Genomic DNA, 12,078 nt, shown 5'->3' on the forward strand with positions numbered 1-12,078 from the left:
GATAATGGCATACCAAGGTATGCCCACGGGGAGTGGCATACCAGCTCTTGCGAAGCCCTCACTGGCGGTACGGGATGGAGGTGTGTGAAAATCTCCGTCAGAAGCAGCGAGAAGTAAGTCCAGGTCTATATAACCAGAATGGCCAAAACTGCAAAAAGTGTTATCCAGCTATATAAATGGCTATTGAAACTCTCCACACTCTTCAGGCTCAAAACCTCCTCATTTCCACATGCCTCAACTGATCCTGGCAGCTGCACCTTTTCAGTCCAAGATACCCTGAGTCCATTGCGAGTGTGAAAGCAGGAAACTTGGAGGTGCAGCGTCACTGGCTCTCATTCAAACATATTAACATGTGGGCACTCGGGACTTGGCAGATTGTGGGGAGGGCCAAAAAATGCAAGGCAATTCAGGAAGGTGATTTTATGGTAGAAGACCAACGGAATTAGTTTCTTCCCCTGTTTCTGGCCACAAAAAGTTATTTGCCCCAATTATTCACTAGAAATACGCCGAAAATGCCAAGGACTTTCACCCCCTTTGTGTTGTATGATCTTCAGAAAGCATATTTCATTGAGAGAGAGACTGAAGCCTCTGCCACAAACTCCGTACCCTTGCCACCAATTCCATGACTCTCCCCGGCCATTGGCTTAGGTTGAACCAGATTGTTTGGAACCCCGTTTGACCCTGAGCTGAGTTCCCAGCCCTACATCTCCTCCATCACAAAGACTGTCTACCTCCACCTCCATAGATCCGCTGGTCTCCGCTCTTCCCTCATCACATCTTCTGCCAAAACCTTCATCCATGCTTTTGTCACCTCCAGACTCGACTATTCAATGCTTACCTGACTGGCCTCCCATTCTCTGCTCTCCAAAACTCTGCTGCCTATATCCTATCCCACGCCAAGTCCTATTTACCCATCATCCCTGTGCTCACTGGGCTACATTGACCCCCAGTCCTCTCAAATTTATAATTCTCATCCTTGTTTTTAAATCCCTTCATGGCCTTGCCCATCCCTATCTCTATACCCTTCACCAACCTTAAAACCCTCCAAAAACTCTGTGTATCTCCAACTTTGGCCTCTTGTGCATCCCCCATTACCGTTGCTCCACCATTGGTGGCCATGCCTTCAGCCATCTAGGCCCTATGATCTGGAATTCTCTCTTTAAACCTCTCCACCTCTATATCTCCCTCTCTTCCTTTAAGACTATCCATAAAGCACACCTCTTTCGTCAAACTTTTTGTCACTTCTCCGAATATATTTTTTAGCTTGGCATCAGTTTTTGTCTGATTACACCTGGGACAAGCCTTGGGACACTTTTATATGTTAAATGCGCTTTATAAATGCAAGGCATTTTTTTAGATCGAGTTATGAGCAACGAAATAGACCAGGTAGATGAGTTAAATGTGGTGAGCACCTTGGGAGTAGTGGCCATAACGTAAGATTTATCCAAATAGAAAGGTAAAGCGATAAATTTTAATGTTGAGCCGGGGGGGGGTTTCTGGACGGGAAACCGAGAAGTATGGGTTTCCTGGACATCCTTACGATTTTGACATAAGGACGTATTTCAATTTTTTTCAGTACTCTTCCTGCCCGACAGCCGGTCAGATTGATAGGCTGGCTGTCAGTTGGCCAGGGAATGGATGCCAGCAGGTAAGTCTTAGATTGGTGGGGGAGTGGAGGTCGGTCGGTCATCGGGAGGTTGGACATGGGGGTCGGTGGTTATCGGGATTTCATCAGGGTCGGTGTTCATCGGGGTGGGGGGGCGGTTGGTCATCAGGGGCTCAGTCATGGGAGGCTCAGACACGGGGGGGGGGTCGGAGCTCATGGTGGGTTGTGTCGGGTTGTGACAGGTAAGCTTGCTGAGCCTGAAGGAAACACTCCTGCTCCTCCTGACCCACAAGCTGTGCAATAAAGGCACTTACCTGTTGATCTGTGCCTTCTCGCCTTCTCTTACGTGACGTAAAACAGAAGGCCCTGGAGTCCCGGCCCCCAAGAGTTAAAAATAAAAATGCCGTTAAAGATTTTACTGACCGAACTGCCACCTGAGAGTGGGTTAGTCTCCAACCCCCCGACCCACCTCCGTTAAAACCAGAAGTAGGCGGGTTGAAGGTGAGTTAGGATCGGGTTTTACTTTTTTTTCACAATGTTTTACCTTCCCACTCAGCCCCAACCCACCCGTTCTTAAAATTTAGGTTAAAATTTACCCCAAAATGTCAGTACAAAACAAGGGCCTCCGATTGGCTTGGGCAGATTTTAGACAGATGAGCAGTAATCTAGCTGAGGCGAGGGTGGACAGAGAAATTGGCACACTGGACTATAGATCAACAGTGGGATGTTTTTAAAAAGGCGATTGCAAAGTTGCAGAATAAATTTATACCATTCAAAGAAAAGACTTCAAGTTTCAAACTGCTGTGGATAAATACAGAGGTTGTGAAACAAACTAAAATTGAAGAAGAGGACATATGGAGCCTGTAGGTATAAAAATAAGAGACTAGGAGAAAATAAGGAAAAAGGTTAAGGAAGGCAAGGACATGGTAAGAAGGGAGAATCTCACAAAATCTTACCTAGAATAGTGAAGTATCCTACAAATATATCAGCAGAAATAGAATTGTTAAATGTGAGATGAACCCAATGAGAGAAGAGAATTGTAAATTAGCAGAAGATAGGCAGAAATTAATGGAGTACTTAACAAGTGCTTCGCTTTAGTATTTACCAAAGAGAAAGATATTGGGAGGAAGTAAATCCTAGCTGATTAAAAGCAAGATGAGAAACATTGTAATAAATAAATGGAAAATATTAGAGAAGTTACTTAAGCTTAAGGGGGACAAAGTACCAGAACGGGATGCATCCAAGGATCCTGATGGAAATGGGGAAAGAAATAGCAGGGGCCCTAGAAATTATATTTCAAGGTTCATGTTGAGAGTGGATATGTGCCAGAAGACTGGGGAGTGGCCAATGTAATACCCATTTTCACAAAGGGAGACCGAGCTTACCCAGGCAATTAAAGGCCAGTTAGCTTAACATCTGTGGTAGCCAACACTGCTTCAGAAAGGAAGAACATACTAGACAAACCTGAGAAGGTGACAGATATGGTAAATGGGGGAAATGCAGTGGATGTGGACTTTCAGAAAGCCCTAGAAGACTACTAGAGAAGATTAAGGGACATGAAATTAGGGGGAGGATAGCAAATTAGATTAAAAAATGGTTAGAAGAGAGAAAACAAAGAGTCGGAGTTACGGGCTGTTTCTCAGAGTGGCTGGAAGTGTGTAGCGGATTCGGTTCTGGCACCACCTTTCTTCACAGTGTATATCAATGATTTGGATATCAGGCTCGAGGAAGTGGTGTCCAGATTTGCAGATGACACTAAAATAGGAGGCATAATAAGTAATTCCAAATTGGCAAAAAAGTGGCAGATGGAATTCAGTGTCAGTAAATGTGAGGTGACACAGTTTGTTTAAAAAGTATATATACTTTGGGGGCAGATTGGGTGATGTGGAAGATCAGCGGGATTTAGGGGTTCGGGTTCACAAGACATTACCTCAAGTGAATAATAAAGTTGATGGAATACTGCGTTTTATGGCAAGAGGTATAGAATATAAAAGTCGAGATGAATGGGGAATCTATATAAATACCACAGTTGGAGTACTGTGTGCAGATTTCAACTCCACACTATAGGGAAAGTAAGCTGTGAGGACACAAAGGGGGCGATTTTAAACCCCAAGAATAGATGGGTTGGGGGCGGGTGGGAGTTGAAAATAATTGTTTTTTTGGGTTGCAACCGCAAAATTTTCAGACCTTGCATACCCAGTGGGAAGCCTGTACTTTTACACGCCAATGTTAAACCAGGAAATAAAACCGGGTTGCAGTCGCGACCCAAAAAACAATTATTTTCAACTCCCACCTGCCCCCAACCCACACGTTCTTGGGGTTTAAAATCACCCCCAAAGGGTCTGCAAAGGGATATAGACAGGTTACGTGAGTGGTCAAGAAGGTGGCAGATGGAGTATAATGTGGGGAAATGTGAGGTTATTCACTTTGGTAGGAAGAATAGAAAAAACAATATTTTTTAAATGGTGAGAAACTATTAAATGTTGGTGTTCAAAGAGATTGGGTGTCCTTATATACGAAACTCAGAAAGTTAACGTGCAGGCACAGCAAGCAATTAGGAAGGCAAATGGTATGTTGGCCTTTATTGCAAGGGGTTGGACTACAAGAGTAAGGAAGTCTTGCTATTATTGTACAGGGCTTTGGTGAGACCACACCTGGAGTACTGTGTACAGTTTTGGTCTCCTTACCTAGGAAGGATATACTTGCCTTAGAGGCGGTGCAATGAACGATAACTAGATTGATTCCTGGGATGAGAGGGTTGTCCTATGAGGAGAGATTGAGTAAAATTGAGTTTAGATTGAGTTTAGAAGAATGAGAGGTGATCTCATTGAAAGGTATAAAATTCTTAGAGGGCTTGACAGGCTAGGTGCTGAGAGGCTGTTTCCCCTGGCTGGAGAGTTTAGAACCAGGGGGCATAGTCTCAGGATAAGGGGTTAGCATTTGGACTGAGATGAAGAGGAATTTCTTCTCTCACAGGGTTGTGAATCTTTGGAATTCTGTACCTCAGAGGGCTATGGATGCTCAGTCGTTGAGTATATTCAGTGCTGAGATCGATAGATTTTTGGACTCTAAGGGAATCAAGGGATATGGGGATCGGGAGGGAAAATGGAGTTGAGGTCGAAGATCAGCCATAATCATATTGAATGGCGGAGCGGACTCGAGAGGTCGTATGGCCTACTCCTGCTCCTATTTCTTATGTTCTTACAGGAAGGATGTTAAGACAATAGGGAAGGTACAGCACAGATTCACTAGAATGCTGCCTGGTATGAGGAAATACAGATATGAAGAAAGATTTGAAAAATTTAAGTCGTTTTCATTTGAGCAGAAGAGATAGAAGTATTTAAATTATGAATGGATAGACAGAGTATGTTTTCACTGATTGAGGGATCTAGAACGAGGGACATAAATTTAACATTAAATGTAAAAGATTTATGGCATAGGGAAAGAGAATTTTTTTTTACACAGAGGGTTGTAAGGCTGTGGAATGCACTACCAGAGTTAGTGATTGAAACAGAGACCATGTCAACATTTAAGAATCAGTTAGGTAATGGCTGAAGGAAAGAGGGATAAAGGGATATGGGAACAGAGCGAGCACATGGGATTAGAGATACTGCTCATGATAAACACCAACATAGACTGGATGGGCCGAACAGCCTGCTTCAGTATTGTAATTTCTTTGTATGTAATTCTCTGTAATTCAGAGGTACTACAAGTTGGTGTGAGAACGGACTGAATTGTCCCAATTGAACTTAGAATGACTTAGAAAGTAAAGCCGAGGCAAACATTTTGAAAATGGGCAGCTTATCTGTGACAAAAGGCCAGGCACTTAACTTCAAAAAAACTAATTTAAACGTGTAGGTGGTCTGTCAGGAATAGATGTGTACCTCTCTCTCTGAACTGACATTATAGTCACCCAGCACTGTTGATCAAAGACCTCTTGTATTATACACAAGTGCAGGAGTTTGCTGTTGTTTAGTGTCATCTCATTCCATTTATTAGTTCATGCCAACTGTGTGTTAACTCTCCTCTCTGTAACTAGAAACTTGTTTACACTACAGCTTTATCCCAAATTTTACAGCTGTTGTGAATTAAAATGCAGAGCATGCAAATAGTCTGAATTTATTTAATCCGATTTTACATTAAAGTAAAAACTTCCACCTCCTTATGCCACTTTAAATATGCCTCCAAAGCAAATGGATTCAAATTGAATAGGTCACAAGCGCTTGTTTCTAATAGGATACAGTTTCAAAGGCATTTTGTCCCTCTTAGCAGTGAATTTGCATTAAGTTAAATACCTTTATCTAGTTTGAACATCTACCAAGTTTCTGAATCAAATTATACAAAAGCAGATTTGGTTGTGCTATACCCAATTTGACTGTACCAATTTTTGCTTAAGCACAATAAAAATAAGCAAAAATAAAATTGTGAAAGTTTAATATATCCATGAGAATAGATAGTCTTTTGGTTGCCTGGGTAGTTTTGTCTCATATGTACATCCCCGTACCTCATGGCCGTGTTTCCCCACCTCATTCAGATATCTTAAACTCTATATTAGGGGCTTTGAAAATGTCTAAGTGACGGTTCCTGTTCCTTATCCAGCAGTACTCCTATGTCATGTGTATTTTTCATGTTCTGTGTGAAGGAACAAGCAGATCAGACCTGCAAACAAGATATCAAATATACCAGATTGCTGCTGATTATCTTTTATTGGCACATAACTCATGGACGTGATAATAAAGGTGTTTTTTGCTTAAATGGATGCACTTTACAGGTAAGACATTTCGTCTTGAGCGCAGATTAAAATCAGCTTTCAAGTTAACTCAATTAAGGGTTGATTCATCATTTTCACAATTTTCACCAGCATACAAGGAGTTCACTGGAGGGTGGTGAAGATGAGTGGGTTTATGCTTTATGTATGTTTTTTTTTAAAAACTTATGTAAAGTATCCAGTTTTAATTTCCTTTTTAATTGTTATCCTTTTGGGAGGTACATTCAGAGTACTCTTTGTACTCTCATGGAAAGGATAAGCGACTGATGATGCCTAAGTCCAAATTAAGAGAGTGCTACTTCCCCATCCTTTATTCAGAACCAGTCCAGATAATACAGTGCTCTTCCTTGAATAAAGAAATGAATACGGGCCCATAAAGATGGAATTTTTACAGTGTATCTGGAAGATGCTTCTTAAATATCCAGAAACCTTACTTCCTGTGTCACAATTTTGAGTCATACTTTTTATGTCAACATTTGTAATTGAAACTGCCTATGTAAACATTTATAAATGGAATCCATAACTAAATATTTATAATGGCAATCTGCATGCTAACCATAGGCTGTAATGATGTAGTGACAGGCCTCCTGCCACTAAATGACACTGTAATGTGCCTCCTATTACATACAAATACATAGAAGTTACAACAGGGAGACAAGCCATTTGTCCTTCATCCACCTATCCAATCTAATACATATAAATACATAGAAGTTACAACACAGAAACAGTTCAACCCGTCCATGTTGAGTTTACCTCCACGCGAGCAAATAATTCTAATCACATTTACTAGTCCTGTTCCCATATCCCTTCAATCTTCATCCACCTATCCAATCTAATCTTGATTGTGGACTTAGGCCCCTGAAACAGGCTGCGCAACTGGACATAACTGAGAGGTCGCGGCCCGGCCGATTTTAACAGCCGGAACTAATTTCTGTAAGTATTCTCTGACTCCCGCCCGAACCTGGCCAGATCCGCTACCTGGCTGACGAAAGCTGGAATTCAGTGGCAGGAGGCCACAGCCGGGGACCCACAGGAATGGTTCATGGCAGTGAGGTAAGTGGTATGGGGGGGGTGGCCTCTGGACGTGATCGGGGGTGGTGGGGAGGAGCCCTGATCAAGGGAGGCCCAAGGCTTCCTTGGTGATGCCCAAAGGAGCAATTTTAAAACTTACCTGCCTGGGCTTCTTTTGGCCCACGATCCACCTCCCACCTCCCAGCAGGTCTGGCCTGACGAGGAAGCTGTCACTGCCCCCCCACTCACGCAGCCAATTACTGCCCTGTCGGCCTCCTTTCAATTCTCAGTAAAGATGGAAGGTGTCATCAGTAGTGCTATCAAGCAACACCTACTCACCAATACCCTGCTCACCAACACTCTGTTTGGGTTCCACCAAAACCATGTGACTCCAGAACTCATCGCAGGATTGATCCAGGTATTGATGCAAGTGGAGAGGGGAGAATATCTGCCCCTGACATCTATCAGCATTTGACTGAGCATAGCACCAAGCAGTCCTAGCCGAATTGAGGCCCACGGGGGGCTAAATGGAAAACCCTCCTGTGATTGGAGTCATACCTGACACATAGAAAATTGGTTGTAGTTGTCAGAGGCCAGTCATCACAGCTCCAGGACATCACTGCAGGGACTTGTCCTCGGCCCAGTTATCTTTAGCTGCTTCATCAATGACCTTCCATCTCAGGAGCGGGGCTGTTCGCTGACAATTCCAGTGTTCATCTCCATTTGCAACTCCACCGAAGATGAAGCTGCCCATACCATCCACACTTCCAGGCTGACAAGTGGCAGGTAACATTTGTGCCGCACAAGTGCCAGGTAATAGCCATCTTGAACAAGAGAAAGCCCGGTCAGCTCCCCCTGACCTTGAACAGCATCAACATCTTATAGGTCACCATTGACCAGAAGCTTAATTGGACCAGCCATATTAACGCTGTGGCTACAAGAGTACAGCATAGGTTGAATACTCTGTGATGATTGGTTTAATTCCTGACCCCTCAAATATTATCCATCATCTACAAGGCTAATGTCAGGAGTGTGATGGAATACTACCTACTCACCTGGATGGGCACAGCTGCAACAACACTCAAAGCTCATCACCATCCAGGATACAGCAATTTGCTTGATTCGTGGCCCTGCCACTGGACTTACTATCTACCTGTCCACCAGCAGCGCTTTGTAGCTACAATATGTACAATCTGCAGGATGTACTGCAGCAGCTCCCCAAGGTTACTTTGACAGCACCTCCCTTCCCTGCGACCTCTACCACCTGAGAAGGACAGGACCAGCAATATTGAGGAAGCACCATCACCTCCACGTTCCTCTCCGTGTCACACACCTTCCTGATTGGGACATATATCACCGTTCCTTCATCGTTGCTGGGTCAGAATCCTGGAATTCCCTACCTAACACCATTGTGGGAGCACCATCACCACAAGGAAAAGTCCCATCATCACCTTCTCGGGGCACCTAGGAATGAGCAATGAATGTGGCCTTACCAGAACCACCTACATCCCAAGAATAAATAATACAAAAACATGCACAGTACTTTTTAATAACTTTTAAATAAATTTGATATTTTTGTTTGAAACCCCCTCAGCTAATCTACACACAATGAGAATTCTGTAACATCAGGTATTTGTGGGATTCAGGAGTGGAGCCCGCTCACTGTTTACTGTTCAGAAATTCAAAATGATTCAGGTCTCAGATCAAGGTGGCTGGAGTCGATTTGGATTTCTAAACTTTGTAAGGATTAAGCTCCAAAATGTTTTTTGCTGAATTAATATGCAAATCCAAGCTCTGGAATACCAATGGTGGCAAAAGTGTTTCATTCTAAACACTAACATCTCACAGCTTGATAAACACAAAATTTACCAAAAAATATAAATTAAAGAAATTGTTAACTATATTAAATTACAGTTTGGCAGATCCCGTGTCCTAATGTTCCATGACACGGATTATTGGAGCTCTCATATCACCTACTATACTGTCTGCCAATAATTTTCTTTTTTTTGGAAAGTGAAACTACCTCCTTCTCATGTGACATGGTGCTGTAATATGTGGGCACACAAACCACAGTATCGCAAATTGATGGGACTTGAGTTTGGTTTCTCACTGCTGAATTCCAAATCTCAACAATTCTGCTATGGGGAGCTGCCAAGTGGAAGTCAAACATCTCCTTCAATGTGGACAGAGGATAATTCAGAGGGAGTACTGTCATTGGGATACGCTTGCTTGTCTGTCCCCTTGCCTGTATGAGATATAAGGACGAGAGGGATAGCAAAGGTAGGAAAATGGGAGGAAAAGAATTCTTAAAAAATGTCTCCCACCCCCCCCCCCCTCCCCAAATTGGATTGATCTGTACCATGCACAATCCCTAGCTAAGAGGGTGAGTTGGCAGTTTCCACCTGTGTCAGATATCATGGCCCCGATATTAACTTGGAGCCGGGAAGAGAGCGGTGGGGGGATGGGGGTGTTTGCAGATGGGAAACCCGGAAGCAATAGTTTCCCACAGGTCCTACTGAATTTAAAGGTAGGACCTGTTTTAAAGTTTATCAAAAAGTTTCCTGCCTGATAGCCAGCTTGATTGACAGGCTGGCTGCCTGTTGGGCGGGAAAGCAACCGGGGAGCAATGGAAGGTTAGTATGGAGTGGGGGGGTCGGGGAGTGATTGGGATCTTTGGGGTTTGGATGGGGGGGCTGATCGCGGCGGGGGGAGAGGGGTGGAGGAAGTAGGGGAGGTGAGCAGTTGGAGATCGTTGGGGGGGATGAGCAGTCGGACATCGTTGGGGGGTCTCAGACATCAAGGGAGGTGTCAGGGGGGTCTTGTACATTGCGAGGGGGGTCTTGGACATTGTGGGTGGGGGTGTCGGCCGATCGTGGGGCTCCAATCGCGGCAGGTAAGCTTTTTGGGCTTGGAGAGAAAACTCCTGCTCTTCCTGGCCCACAAGCAGTTCAATATAGGCACTTACCTCATGATCCGGTCATTCTCTTCTCCCTTTCACTGGCAAGATTCACGAGCCCTGAGAAAGCCATGCTGAAGGCGTTAATTTAAAGATTTATGAAATTCAATTTAAAAGAACTTAATTAATGTCGCATAAGGACGTTAATTGGTCCGAGAAATACCCGCCCACCTGAATTAATTAGGGACCCGACTGCAGCGACTAGGTTACTCGCACCCATCCAAACGCACCTCCGTTAAACCTGGAAGTGGGTGCATTGGAGCCGGGTTGCAGTTGCACTCGAAAAATCAATTCCTACGAGGCTACAGCTGAGATTGGCAACTCAGTGAATGGAGAACCGTGATCATAATTCTGCATTCTAACACCCATTGGGCACTTTATTAATAATTTGTTATGACAATACATTTTACAATATTGTTGCCATTATTTTTTTTAACTTAAAATTAACTTTTATTTACAGCTATTACATTTTTTATTCCAAAACAAATTAAAATGTGTTGAGCTTTTAATTTGGGCAAGTGAAATTAATTTTGAAAATAATATTAACCTGGACTAACTCATGGTTCCGCTTCTTCCTGATTGTCCCTAAGAAAAGATAAAACATGTTCCCTTCTGGCAATGTCTGTTCCCCTGGTACCTTCATACACTCCATGATTCACCACATCAACTCCTCCAGGCTAAATGATGCATAGTCCTTTGGGCTTCACTGGCCTTGAGGTTAGGCTGTCTGTATGTTTGCTTTGGGAGTCCTGTGAATTCTCTGCATTCGATTTGCAATACAAAAGTAAACATGAAAATTAATAAATATTGGTAGGCAGAATGTATTTAATATTTCAGCATTATAGAGCAAGATTAATTTTATGGTTGTGGTCTCTATAGCAATTTGATTACAACAATGTATTACCACATTTTCACTGGACTATTTTTCTTTCATACAAGTGTTTTCCTACACATGTACAGCTCAAGACCTGTTCATGTCATTGTTTATTTATTTGGTCACCTGAGTGTCTTGACATGTGCAAGATTCAAGATGCTGTGAAATTCACACCTACCTATAGCTTCTGTTTGCCCAGTATGGGGTGCACACTCTGTTCCTATAGGGACATATCCCGCTTATGTAAGTCCGATAGCTTAGATGCACATCGGCAGAGCCAAGGCTTAGGGATCTCAACTGTGCGCAGTGTTGGAGTTTGACCAGCTAAAACTGTGCAGCTAAGCAGAACAGATCACTGGTCAGCTTCCCACTGCTTATTCAGCTAGGGGCATCCTATCCATTAGCACTCTGGTCTGCAGGGTGATCTGAACCAGAGTGAGAAGAATTCCAGTCCCCAGGGACAGATCAGCCCCTCTAGATTTCATTAGTAAATTTAAGATGGCTGGTCAAGCATCAGCAGTGCCCTGGAATACTGTGGACCTTCCTGGGTCAGGTATCCAGGGGGCTGTCTTAGTTCCCAATTTCCATCACCGGGTGTGTCATCTTGGAGTCATTATTATGCATTAAGTTATTCTCACAAGACTCCATCTCACAACAATTCTTAAATGAGCCTACTTTAGTTTAGTTCGTGAAATGGTCTATATAGATATTGTTCTTGGCTACACATTTCTGTTCATTCAAAGAATGTGAATTAAGAGATAATGGAGGAGATTTTCCTGCATCTGCATTCAGGCGCACTCGATCCCCCGGCCACAGTGAATGTTGGAAAATTGGGTGGGCACAGATCCAGGAAGCTCTCCCTT

The 12,078-nt window shown here is 43.4% G+C and overlaps 1 protein-coding gene across 3 annotated transcripts in view; it reads left to right on the plus strand.

Moving 5' to 3' along the window:
- Window positions 1–12,078, plus strand: part of si:dkey-100n23.5 — a 236,372-nt gene that overhangs the window by 195,459 nt on the left and 28,835 nt on the right. The window lies entirely within an intron of this gene.

The sequence above is a fragment of the Heptranchias perlo genome, chromosome 11 (genome assembly GCF_035084215.1).
Source record: "Heptranchias perlo isolate sHepPer1 chromosome 11, sHepPer1.hap1, whole genome shotgun sequence".
NCBI classification, from domain to species: domain Eukaryota; kingdom Metazoa; phylum Chordata; class Chondrichthyes; order Hexanchiformes; family Hexanchidae; genus Heptranchias; species Heptranchias perlo.